Genomic DNA, 14,098 nt, shown 5'->3' with positions numbered 1-14,098 from the left:
AGTACAAAGGTAAATATATATCCGATTTTTTTTTTGTTTGATGAGCCTCCTTTAGCTGAACATTACTTGAACAGCGGAGTCCTGAGAAATAGGAGCGTTCAGACCAGTTCGACCAATTCAACGCACGAGCAGACAAACACAAAATATAGGGACACATTTCGAAGGCGGACAGCTCTACGAAATGTGGAGGCGCGAAAACTGCACTCCTTCGGGTAGAGCAACGGCTGTTGCGATGACCCACCCACACGTTTCCGAAATAGTGCCTTATTTGAACAATAGAATGAGTGGAGTTAATGTTCTATTACCAAGGAACAGGGGCGTAGCCAGAAAAAAAAAATATTTCGGGAGGGGTTCCGTGGGGACTTTACTTGGGAGACGAGGATTTTCACTTGAATTCCCTCTCCCAAATGCACTACCGCAGTACCAAAGGTACCATTTCAGAGGAGTTTGAACTGTTTAACTGCCTGAACTGTCTAACTGACCTGAACACGCCTGTCTACAGGCACCCTATCTTGTTCCGAACGCACACGGTATCTCGTGGTTGTGACGACAGTACCGGATGTACTGTTCGCCCGTAACCGAGTTTGTCTCCTTCCAGAATGGCCGTGCATATAACTAATACGTCACACCAGCAAGGTTCTAACGCAGAGGCCTCAGTCTGAAATCGAGTCACGGGCCGCATTGAGCTTGGACCGCATCATGGAGGGCCAAACAGAAAAGAAGTGACGGCAATCACCACAAAATACCCTAATATACCATACCATAAAAACATACTAAAAAAACAGGAGGGATGTGTGTTTACTGTGGAGCCGAACTGTGTGCACACAATTCGTTACTGAAAGACTCCAATTGGCGCACCAAGGGAAATCAATAAGCTGCCGTTTCGAATCCGGTACTGAAAACGCGAAAAACGATCCGAGGCAAGTACGTAGTCCTTCACAAACGATCGGTGGAATTATCTCATGTTTACACACTCTGTTCTTGCCTTTCCTCACCGTTTCAACAACAATCACAATAAATGAATGAGAAGTGATGATGACATGCAACGCAACACTCGGGAAAAGGAAATAGAAAAAATCAGAGAGAAACAGCATGCCGACATTATTGACAATGAAAGGCTTTGAGGGTGGGGGTGAGGTTGTGGGGTGGGGATATGTTTATTATATAAAAAGTAGGAGGGGGAAAAGGTTAGCGGCTTCGGGTTTCCTACTCAAGTGTGTGTTAGAGCCTCTTCCCTTCTTCTTACCCGGTACCCGGGCTCGAATCCTGGTCCCGGCTGTTCTGTCTGGGGTTTTTCCTGGGTTTTCCTCAGACGCTTTCAGACATATGTCGGCACAGTTTCCTTAGAAGTCGGCCCAGGGCGCATATTCCCCCGGGCGTCAGTCGTGACGTTGCCCACATATGTTGCCCACAATGGCGAGCGCTTTCACCACCACCACCGCCGCCGCCTTCCCTTCTGCTTTCTTTTTTTTTTTTTTTATCAGCACTAAACATATCCCCCTCTGCTTCCATGTTCAGTGTGGGATCTCTCGCATCAGCAGTACAAGTTATCTTGCACACATACCGTGCTGCAGTGCAGTTTTAAAAGGTCATGACATCCAATTGCGGTGGATCCTTGGTCACTGTGGCATTGCGGGCAACGAGGTTGCGGACGCTGCTGCACGCCGGGATCTTCAACTCATGCTCGTCCACGTCATCCCTATTCCTTTCACCGGGGGCACGACCGCGGGTAACGCGGGGCGACTGCTGAACGAGCTCAAGCAACAAATGTGCAGCACCTCCTGGCTAACAGGATCTGCATGGGATTCGTTACAAGGTCGATTCAGACTGACGCTTTCGAGTACCACCTTCCTTCACGCGACAAACGACGACCGTCCTACATAGGCTACCGCTCAATGTACAATACAGCGCACGTCTTCTCTTCAAACTAGAGTGGCTGCATGACATTACACCCTACTCTCTGCTCCACGCAGTGGATCCTTCTCTTTCACTGTCGCTTCCTCATCGCCTTCCGCGACACTACGCATCCCTGCTTCACCGCATGCGGCTGAATGTTGCATTTACACCAGTTATGAGGCAGCGTCTTGGCCGTGCGCCCTCGGACCTTTGTGCAGCATGCAGTGTGCGTGCGGACCTGCACCACCTACTTATGGACTGTCCGGACTACCAGCGGGAGCGTGCGATCTTGCAGCACGAACTGCATGCGATCGATCATCGCCCCTTTACCATAGGTATGGTGAGACTAGAATGACGTCATTCTAGTCCCACCATACCATAGGCAAGGTGCTGAGCCCATGGTCCAGTCCAGCTCATACACGCCAAGGTCTGCGTCACCTCTGGGACTTCTTGTCATCAACAGGCCTCTCCACCCTGCTTTGATTACCGGACCCCTTATCATATCCATCATCATCTCTCATCACGTACAAGTGGCACTGGGGCAGCGCCCAGCCTTCTGGCCGGCATCAGCCCCATCTCATCATCGTATCTCTATTTGTGTGTGTGTGTGTCTTCAAACTAGGCAAGCGTTACTCTCCAAACTGCAGGGAGCGTGGCGTTGAAGGGGACGTAGAACACATCATTCCAGAGTGTCGGAAATACGCTGATGCTCGAAAGTTTTTAGAGGCGAGTCTGTCTCGTGTGGACTCGCGGGCCTTCGATATCGCGGAACTGTTAGGCCCTCAATTGTCCGGTAGGGCGCCGTGGGCACTTGAAGATTTTCCACGTACAACCGGACTTGTGGTCATTCGATGAGTCGCTGAATGTGTGCTGCGTGTGCCTTCAGCGTTTCCGACGTTTTGTATACACACTTGGTTGAAACCTTTGAACAATACATGTTGAACTCCATCACTTTAACTCGTTGATCTGTTTGTATTTTCTGTGTGTAGGCGTTCTGGGGTAGCCAGTTCGACTTCGTCGCTACCCACATCACCATTTTTTTCTTCGTCACATCGTCACCACTTTAATATGACTCCTAAAAATAAAAATACGGTCGCTTTTGTATAATAACTGTTCAGTATATCTACATTTTTTAGTGTGTCATTATTTTAGTTAGTGTAAGAATGAATATAAGCCCATCTTAATCCTCACAGTAGTTACAGTGGTAGTTTAGGAAGGTGCACGCGGAGAGTAGGTTGTTTGTTCGGAATTTCATCGACATTGATGTAGTTGTTGAGGTCGATGGGCCACGACAAGTGCTCACATGCGTATATTCCGTCTAAAATGGACAGGGGCAGCATTGCGCCGTGCAAACAATGCAAAAAAATCAGATTCATTCTAAGAATCTTCATTATTATTATTTTTTTTTTTTTCAGAGGACAGCTTCGTTCTGTTTGTGGACAAGGGCCATCGGACCACGGAATCTGAAATGAAATGTATGAAAATGCCTTACATGCAACGAAATGAAAGTAATTGAGAGTAACTCAATTACTTTTTATAGTTAACAGAAGTTGTAATTGAGTTACAATTCTTATTATGTAATTGTAACTGGAATTTAATTACTTCTATGAGCATCTAGTCGCAATCGTTATGAAATTACTTTTGAAAAGTAATTTTTACAGGTCTGCTGTGAAGGCACCTGCGTGAATGACGATCCCTACCTACGGATGTATACACCGTTTTTCAGCCAGCCTCACACCCAGCGCTTTTGCGGACTGCACAAGCCAGATAGGAGGAAAACGCACGCATACTATGAGGGTGTGCTTTCAAAACATTTCAGAATGGGTTAGAATTGCTCTGAGGGAAGTATAAGGGTAGGTCGGCACAATACCGGCTACGTGATGCCGATGATGTGTCATATGTACTGCATCATATCGTAAATCGTATGTAATGGGGAACGCACGCTTCAACGGAGTATTTATGCAAGAGAACATTGAGTTCTGGAGGGCGTCACAAATGTCCTCCGTGACATTATTACGCAAGCAAACATTTTGGGACGGCATCAATGGCGTCAGACCAACAAGAGGGCTGTGACTGGCATCCTAACGCAGAGAAAGGTTGAGTTATTGGATAGTGGATACAAAGGATCAAACAGCTAAACAGTATCGTATAGTCAGATTGCTATAGGTTACCCCCCCCCCCCCCCCGTCATCAACCTATTTCCATTTCCTGTCATATCCTACAAGTGTCACCCACTGGCAAGTATATCCCAGTCAAAAGGTGACGACGGCAGTCGTGTACGACTGAAGAGGTCACAGACCGACACCTCGAACAACGCTCAGCTCTCATGGCATGTCATGCACGGCGCGGTAGGCTTCCTGTACGTGATACTGATGTCCTCAAAGTAGAGGTTTGGCACCACGACAATTGGAACGCGGGACAACCCTCGGGCCAACGCTCGGGCCGTTGGCGCTATGCTCCAGTGAATTTAACTGTTCCAATGGGTTTTCAGTACAACGTAGCAGTGTATGTCAACCCCCTAAACGTGATAGTTGAAAGAAAGGGAAGAAAAAAAAAACATAATAAAAGCGAAAAAAAAAATAAAATAACTCAGGAACTATCGAGGCCACGAAACGACAGATGCCATGATAGAAGCAAACGCATGCAGTATATATATGCCGGCGCCTTTCGACGATTATTTTGCCCGTATGTGTTTCATCCGACATGGAACAAAGAATACCTACTATTTCGACATTTCTTTCTACAATTTTGTACAGCTTGGGACAAAAAGTTTAGAGAACACGACATTGGCGTAATTCTTAATCCGAGCGGCCTCCTGCAATATGTCAGGAAAAGATCGAATAAGAGGCGGGTGACTGGGGCGGGGGAGAGAGAATATGTTTATTAAGAAAAAAAGAAAGGAAAGGTTAGCCAGGCAATGAGCCGGCTTGCTATTCCGAAAAAAAGGGAAAAAAAAGGGGGAAGGGTGACTGGCTATTCTATCCATCAATCAGTGTGTATGTTCGCTCCTATTTGCTGATAGGTTGTCGCTCCAATGGAGAAACTCGACACCCGGTGTTCCGTGAACTTTTCTTCCAAGCTGTACCTAGGAAGCGTTTCTATAAACACGCAAAATTATAAGTTTCAGTCGTTGAGAAATGTAGACGAAATTGTCGCCCAGTTCGTTTCTAATTGGCTGGCTTTGGAATGGGGTAGGGTCCTGCACTCAACGCAGGGAAACATCCCACATCATCATCATCCATTCATCTATGTTGTTGTTGTTGTTGGCTGGTGATTCGGAACTTCCGCTGTGTTAACGGTTTTCCCTTTACTTTCAGTTTATACACGCAGTTTGAAGAAATAAATGCGACAGCCAAACAGCCGCGAATCCATATTACGGTTTGCGCGAACAGGAGTTGCGCACAAATATCACGTTCTAGCGATCTAAGTAGGATATTTATCCGCGTCGCTTTGCGTCACGTACCACACGTGCCACCGCATTTCGCTTGCTCTCTCTAATAAGAATATTCCATCCAGTCTTCGCATATTAATTATGCTGCTTTCCCTGCGCTCTCGCCGTCCCCGCAGTGTCATGACGTGCTCGGAGATTCCACTGCAACTGCATCAAAACTAATTTCCCAGGCAGACGCCGCAATCACGACTGCAGGCAGTTGTTTGCCTAGCATTAAATGTGGCCTTGCGGTACCTTGCTCATGAGAACGGATGCTCAAGGCTCCGTTGCCATCTTTGACCTTTGTAGCTGCCCCACTTCGTTGTGGCATTCCTTCGAACGGAACTTCCTTTGTCTTGCCCATGTTGCGTTATAGCTCGTCGTAACTCTATACGAGAAGATGTGAAGACTTCATATTAATCGCTTATTCGTTTTAGGAGTTTTTTTCACGTGACTTCTTTCTCTATTTTTTTTAAAGAAAATATCGCTGAACGTATTCTCACAGCTGTGTGAGGAATGTGGTTCTTATGTTGTCTCGGTGCACGGTGTCATCAAAGCGGAAGACTGTTCTTTCGAGCGCCACCCATACTCCCCCTGCCGAAATCGGTTATATTACCCATCATGATCAAACCCAGCAATGCACCTCAAAATCTCTTTCTCTCTCTCTCATACGGTTAAGTCGATTACGGAACGTGACGTCCGGCATGTATCGGCATATACCGGGTGTTTCAGTTAAATCCCCGGTGCTAAATTCGCGAACGGGTGCACCAATCGACGAACTTTCTTTTTTATAAGTATCTGTCCGATACCACCTACAAGCTGCGCACCGTGTGAATGACTGGGAGGCGCTCATTATTTAAATAAAGATGCAAATGAGTTTAGTAAAAAAATTTCTAAAGGCGCTGTCGGCATTGAAATGGGTACTACCCCTTTGGTGCCTTCTCTGGAAACATTTAGAGAAAAATCTGCCACCAAAGCGGGTCATTTGTTGCAGTAATTAATTGGTTTCGGTTTACATCTTTTTGTCGCGGCTGGTCGCGGTGAAGCGCAAAAAATTCATTGGTGGATAAGGGAGTGGAAGAGCGACCTTTTGGGCTTCACTGAGACCAGCTGCGACAAAAATATGTAAACCGAAACCAATCAATAAACGAGCCGCTTCCGCGGCAGATGTTTCTCTAAAAGGTGTCCACTGAAGGTCCCAAAGGGGTAGTACCCATTTTAATGTCGACAGCGCCCTGCTTTGGAAGTTATGTTTATTTTTTATTTTTACGAAACTCATTTGAAATTGTATTTAAATAATGAGCGCTTCCCACTCATTCACACAGTGCGCAGCTTGTAGATGATACCGGACAAATACTTGTAAAAAAGAAAGTTCGTCATTCGGTGCACCCATTCGCGAATAATTTTGCCCGGGGATTTAGCTGAAACAGCCGGTATATCATCCACGAAAAAGGACGCATTTTCGGTGGTGTGCTCTTATTTTCTTTCTTCCTTTCTTTCTTTACTCTTTCGTCTAGGCGGATCTTTTCAACGTCTATCAACCTGTGAGCTCACAGTTGCCAGCCGAGACGGAACAAAACAAAAAGCGGTCTACCTACTTCTGTCTGCCGCAGCAGTCTCGTTCACCTTTCAATCGGTTTCATGCTGTGAACGTCAGTGAAACTTCGCCCCGTGCATTCGGGACCGAAACCGGGTCAGAAGTTTATTGGCGATTTCCCAAATGTAAACAGCGTGCCAGTCTTCGCGTGCAAGACGCATTAACCTTTACTGATTCTCCACGCTCACTCTTGCTCCCACGTAACCGCGAAAATGGCAGACACCGCTACTTGTCGCGAAATGCGTGTGATCGAGGCGTTCACTAATTTGAAGAACGTGTGCATTAAGGTATTCATACGTAGGGTGACGCATTTTCCTAATGGGCTTTCTTTGCTGTACGTAGTCATGTTCTCACGGTGAAGGGGGAGCGATGTTCTGGAGTTCGAGGTAATCGGAAACGACCACAGCAGCCAGTTAATGCCGTGTACGCAATACGAACTGTGGCAGAGTGTCGTTATGAATGTGTAACGAGAAGAAGGAATTCACAAAGGGTTGTGAAAGGCGTGTGTTACCCAGTTTGTTTCAAGTAGTCGAAATGATCGCTGAAGTTATATGAGAGCACTCTGCTGCATTGGCTAGTCATTGGATATGCTGAGGGTTCAGCGCTGTTGTAATGATACATAGTGTAGTTGTGTAGTAGTGGGTTTGGCACATGGTTGGATATAATGCAAATAAAGGAGAGAACAATGTTCAATGTCGAATAATGTTATACTACTTCTACTATTAATATAGTACGGCGGTACTGAGCCTCTCGTGCTGGAGTGCAAGATTAGAGTTATTTCACCTGGTGTGTTGAAACAAAATCGTATCTGCTTGCCATGAAGTATTCACGAACATTCCGATGCAAGCGAAATTTGCAACGTTGCTTACGTGTTTAAGGGTACGGTAATCGTAGTCCTCTGCCGCATGGTGCCGTTGATATACAGTGAACCCTCGTTAATATGACCCCCGATAATCTGACATACGCGCTTTACGACCATACTCCTGGGGAACAATTTAGTGAAACCTCTGCAAATCCCCCCGTTAATATGACAATTCCGCATTATGACCAAAATTTTCGGGAACGACCATGGTCATAATAACGAGGGTTCACTGTATTAGCAGCAGCAAAAACAAAGGGAGCGTGTGCCTCAGAAAGACTTCTTGTTGAATTTGAGAATTACTCGATAGCGGACCTCAATAGCTTCTTTCTGATGCAGAACTAAAATTGATCGTCACTAAAGACGTAGCAGGAAGGTGAAGGATATACACATCAAGAAAGAAAATAGCTCTTCGGGCTGTTTCCGATACTTCGGGCGCCGTACTTTGTTAAATATGTTAGCACAGTAGCCCCGTTCTGCTAATCAAGTTCGCTTCCAAAATGCATGCAACGGGCCTGAGTTCAAGGTCGGCGATGCCAATCAAAGCTTATCGATCACTCAGGACAACCGTCGGTATCTTTTTTTCGGGGTTATTATTGTATATTAGTTATTATGCGCGCACTGACTTTCAGGCAAAGCACACAGGCTTAGGCGGGTCAGTTTTTTTTGTATTTTGTAATATTCCACGAAATAAAAATTATTATTTTTATGATTGTTTATTAGTTATTATTATTAGTTTATTATGTTTATTAGTTTGGAAGTGCTCCATTGCAATTCAATTTAAATTTGCAATTTCTCAGCAATTTAAACGGCAGGCGTCCCGCCCGTTGGTGGTAGCCAATGCCGTGCTGAAGACTGGTAGGTGGTGGGTTCGAATCCTCCCCACCGGCTGTGCTGTCTCAGGTTTTCCCTAGGTTTTCTGAAAACTTTCCGGACGAATGAGGGCGCAGTTCCCCCTGTAGTCGGCCCAGGACGCATACTAACCCCCTTTTCCTGTCCCCCACTTCGGGAACATTCGGGAATATTCCAGAAGGTCAAGTCCGGGTGGTGATGTCATTCGCCGTAGGTCACTGTCCGCTTTGGGGAAAGTGGAAAGTTACCTTGTTTACCTGTAATTGTTGTTAGTAACCTATGTAGTATTTACCTTGGGACTAACATCTCATTTTTTTTTTCTTTTACCAATCAATCAATGAAGAACGAAAGTTGAACATCCAATACATGTTGGACATATTATTAACGCATCAGTTTATCCTGTTTTCCTGTACGCATTAATATAATCTTCTATGTACTAATTCCTGTTTCACACAAACACTTGCTTCAATTACCTTTCTTTCTCTCTGAAGAGCAACGTTTAATCACCGATGTGTGTGAACACCGTCGACGTAACTGACTCGAGGTACCATAATCAAAACGTGGTATGTTCATCCGCTTTGGCACGCACCACACGCTTATAAACACTTAAAAGTGATTCACCGTACCCACATATGACCAATTATCGAGTTGGACTAACTTTGCCAGCCACGTCGCTGTGGTTCCACATGCCTTGGCTCCACCTCGCCTACATGTTCAATAATGGATGCGCTTCTCTGTGTATAAGCAGCTTCCGCGTCAGTGGATGGCGCGTGAAAGGCTTATATAGTGTACTGCTTAGACGGGGAATTACCCGGGACAGCCCCTTTGTGGCTCATCTCGCTGCTCTCAGCGCGCAAACAACACAATTTAAGTCACTCAGTCAGTGTATTGACGGATGCATCCTGGCGCCATTAAACGTTGTTAGTTCCACCCGTTCTCGGAAGTATTTGCGTCGTGTTCCATATTGAATGCCGACACGGATACGTAAGCACCGGGACACAGCGCGTGCCTTTCGCATTGTTTTTAAATATTGCAGCGCTCCTTCAGACGTTCTTCTAACAGTGGCCGTGAAAACAATAGTAGCACATCGCAAGCTACACTTTGCAACAGAAAAAGAGTAAATAGGAGAACAATTACAGCTCCTTGTCCTCTAAATTGGGATTACGTTTTATAATAGTCCCCTGAACCTGAATTTTACTCCCCCAGCACTGCAAATAGTTCGTATAAACGTCGGCACTGCTAGGCCAAAATGATTATAAGCAGTCCTTTTCTTTTTTAAATGCTATAGCATTTATGAGTGAACCTTACGCAGTCTTGGTGAAGCGGGGTATGTAACCACATCAGCGGTGCTACCATTGGCCGCTGCTTGGAGATCACGTGTTCCATCGCGGCTATATTTTTGTTAGACTCATAGATAGCAACAGGCCATACAACAAACACTCAACGATTACGGAGCACGTGCTAGTCACCTGCCGACGCTTCGACTCTAGTCGGCAAACACTGAAGAACGCCCTCGCGAAACTTGACAGCCGACCTTTTAGTGTTGAGAAGGTACTGGGGAGCTGGCCAATGCAGCGCCAGCAACCTGCGCTGTGTGCCCTGGCGAACGACCTCAGGGACATACGTGCTGAAATAATCTTTTAAATCGTTCAGTGCTTTCACACATCAGGCTTCATGGAACAGCACCAGTGCGACCTATATGTTTCCATTTTTTTTTCTGCTGTTTCTATTCTATTCTGTACTACTCAACGATTATGACACACAACACTCTGAAGAAAGAAAAGCCGCAAGACCAGTGTCCTGCGCGTTCAGCAAACATTGATCGCGCGAAATGATATGCTTTCGTTTCACGTTTTAGTAACGGGCACCTGCTTTCGAAAGCGGAAGTAACACCGACTCACTGCTCTATTGTGTGTCTTGGCATCACAAAACTCGTTTGCGTTAGTTCATGCATAGCCTGTTTCGCAAGGGGCGTCCTGCCATTCCTCTTTGCGGAATCGGGGACGCTGGAGGATGCACACGTCAGCTGATCCTTACCCTTTGAACCTTCGCAGCGAAAGCACATAACGGCCTTCCGCCTCCGCAAGTTCCCCTTATACAACGACCGCACCTTGTCGCTCCTGGCAACCTGCAAGACAAGTGTTACAATGTTGTTTGCTCGTAGTGTCCGTTCCAGACAGCGAGCTAACGGTTCCTCTCGGAAGCTGAGGCTGTGCCTGTGGGAGCCTTCCACACCCGACGGTACGGGATGCTGGCCGTTCGTTATGCACGTAGCGTGCTGTACTATGTCTTCCGTTGTGCCTTTACTTGGTCAGAGGCGCAGTCTTATACCCGTGCCACGCGGGCATGAGGAATGGTATGTGCTCAACGCGTTAGACTTTAATGCATTTGGTCTTCTGCCATCTGGAGAGTCCTAATGGCCTTTGCCTGAGTGCTTTCTCTACTTAAGCAATTCGCCAAATCTTATTCGCTCATAAAGGGTCTACTCTAGCTCCCATTGCCGGCGTAGAGACGCAATTTTAAGTTTCGTAAACGCACTCTCTGTTGTACAACAATAAGGCTGTTTTATAAATTCACGTTATGCAAACGGATTAGCACTGCTCGACGTAAAAATTTACCAAATACGTAGAATTACATATAAGAACGCGTTATTGCGTTAATGTCACGCACATTTTTCAACTTGTTTAGCCAGGTTTGTTTATCCTTTAAAATGTATATCATAAATTTAACTTAGAGAACAGTCTACATCGACATCAAATTGTTTAATGTCGTTAGGAAAACGACGTGTTGGTTCATCTATCAAAATATCGTGCGAGACCCGAATGATATTAGACGACAACGTCATTTTTCGTGCGCGCGTGGGGCGGGTGTAGTCCATGACCACGTTTTGTGAATTTCTTAGTTGTTTGTGGCAAAAGTATCTGCTCCTTATTCTGGAGCAGCGTAGGGCAAGCCTATTTATTCTGGCGTACCGTGGGTTAATGGCTGGCCGGGATTGTTGTTAGGACTCTAAGGCGTCTTTCGACCGCGTCTTTTCACAGCGCTGCTGTCGTCTCATTGTTGCCAGATTATTAACAACGCATCTACTGTTCAGCTGAGATGTGGGGGTCTTTTCCCACGGTTTTCGTCGAACGCACTAAGGCAAAGTTTCTTGTGGAGTCAACCCAGGACACATGGTCGTCCAGAGCTGAAGGCCGCGATATTAACAGACGAACAGCAACTTTCTTAGGTTGGGTAATATAGAGTACAGGTGATGCTGCAATCTTATACTACTGCCATGGCTTTTGAAAGACACAAACGAATGGCGGCTGATGAAGTGGCCATTCTTGTGCTATCGTAGACAGACAGTGGGGAGTTTTAATTAGTATTGCGTACGCCAGCGTACGCAAAGCCGTTACGTGCGCAAAGAAATAGCTGTGATGTGCGCTGCCACATGCGTCATCGAACGCAACGCAAGTTTTGCGGGCAACGTACGTCCGCTATTTCTAGAATTTAGCGTGCGTACACAGGGCCGCTTGCGTTCCGTTCTCGTGGCATGCGCGACAGCTGGAGTCTTCCAGTTGATAACACTCAAACTCAAAGAAAGACACGACACGAATGACGATGGACTGGACGCATTGTTTTAGCCGCACTCGGTTTGCTGCGTTCTTGAAAAGCTAACGTTGTGAACCTCTTATTTTTTGCGCAACAGATGGCGCCGCAGCGGTTTGCACGAGTGCACACTGTGCCGATACGAAAACTGTGCGTGCCCGAACCGCCAACGCATAGAGTATACGTAAGCGTCTAGGCGCTATATTAAGACTCCCTAGTACCATGAATGCTCCAATTTGTGACCAAGAAAATCAGCTCGTTCCCGGATTGCTATACGCCTTGCACAATCTATAGGCGGCAGAAGGGCTCCGTAACCCACGGTTACGACATCGTGGCTGTCATGGACTACAGTTTCTTATTTATCGAATCGTCGAACTTCAGAGTGCACTGCGTTGCTCTAGACGACATCCAGTGTATACTAGTAAGCTTGCTGAGTAAAACAAGAAAGAAAAAAAAAAAGAAGACGACGACATGTCCGTTCTTAGGAACCTTAGAAAATCTCGAAAAACTATATATAGGCTTTCGGGAGCACACGTACCTGTGCATTTTGTTCTAATGAGACTCTTGTAATATTACTTTCCTGAAACTGATTTTCTTTGAACGACAACGCGGACACTCTGCAGGGATGTTATTCCGTGGAGAAACAAGAACGGCTGTTCCCCCCTCCCCTCGCATTTGAGGGCAAGAGAGAAAGAGGATCTCCTGCGGAACATTGTCGGGTAACTCCCCGTGCGTTCCTTAGTCCTCTAGTGACCTACCAGTGTGTTAGTTGTTGGGTAACTCTCCATGTACTTCTTAAAATATATTTTTGTGTTTTTCATAGCAATCGTACATCGATTTAACAATATCTTCAACACAACTAAATTGTTTCTTTTAGCTGTTATTTCTTGAACTCTGCTGGGACTGTACCACAGGGCTTGCCCTCACAGTCCCGCTTTGTGTACATTTTTGCAATATTGACTAAATAAAGATTACGATTACGAATAACAAAAATGACGTCCAAATCTGTCGTTTTTTCCGGGGCCCAATCCCTCGCACTAGATTTTGGCTCTATCCGTCTTCTGAAAACTGCAACGATATCCGCACATCAAAAGGAACCACTGTTGTCATCGCGTCGGCCTTCTATCTTTCATAATTAAAAAGTTCATTAGTCAAGACTAATGACGACACCGCCTCAAGTCGCTAGTGCGGCCATGAGGAGGCCCAGTTTACCTAGAATATACACCGTTTGCTGTAATTAAAGCTAATTAATTATCCTGCCGGATAAAATTCTGTGCAGCATCAGGAACTTGTTATAAATTGCACGCCATAGAAATTCTAATTATCATCATAATTTTATTATTATAATTCTAAATTAGGGGATCGTTAGTTATGCGGATCCACAGTTGTGGAACCACCACCACCCTATAATGTTTTTCTTCATGTATCGTTCTGTCCAGTCCTATGGCTATAAAATGTGGTACAAATGGAGTCGACGTTTTGGCTGAAGCTCCACCTTCCTCACGTCGAACTCAAAGCAGGTTTGTGTGTCACCATTGGTGTTAAAGTCTGCCATGGTGACATACCAAGATATATAACTGGAAAGAAGGTAGAGTACTAAACCTTACCGATCAAAAAAATGTACATTTCTTTTTTTGCTTGACTTTCTAATGAATCGGCAAAATTATTATTCTGCATGCCTGTATGCTTGTCTTCCATAATTTTTCAGTTCTGTCTCTCTCTCTCTCTCTCTCTCTCACACACACACACTTAACACCAGGATTGCTGAATGGGGCCACCAATTCCATTACAATTCCATTCCTAGGAATGGAGATTTGTGATAATTCCATTCCTTTCAATTCCTCGGAATGAAAAGCTATGGCCAGTTCCCACT

The 14,098-nt window shown here is 45.6% G+C and overlaps 1 long non-coding RNA gene across 1 annotated transcript in view; it reads left to right on the top strand.

The window, feature by feature from the left end:
* Positions 1–3,399, top strand: part of LOC135368811 (uncharacterized) — a 342,797-nt gene extending 339,398 nt beyond the window's left edge. The window contains exon 8 of the long non-coding RNA XR_010414874.1: positions 3,312–3,399. This is a non-coding gene — a long non-coding RNA (uncharacterized LOC135368811). The remainder of the gene's footprint in view (positions 1–3,311) is intronic.
* Positions 3,400–14,098: the final 10,699 nt, after the last annotated feature.

This window comes from Ornithodoros turicata, chromosome 9 (assembly GCF_037126465.1).
Source record: "Ornithodoros turicata isolate Travis chromosome 9, ASM3712646v1, whole genome shotgun sequence".
Taxonomy (NCBI): Eukaryota; Metazoa; Arthropoda; class Arachnida; order Ixodida; family Argasidae; genus Ornithodoros; species Ornithodoros turicata.
Note: the sequence above shows the minus strand (reverse complement) of the source record. Positions and strands in the feature narration are given on the sequence as shown.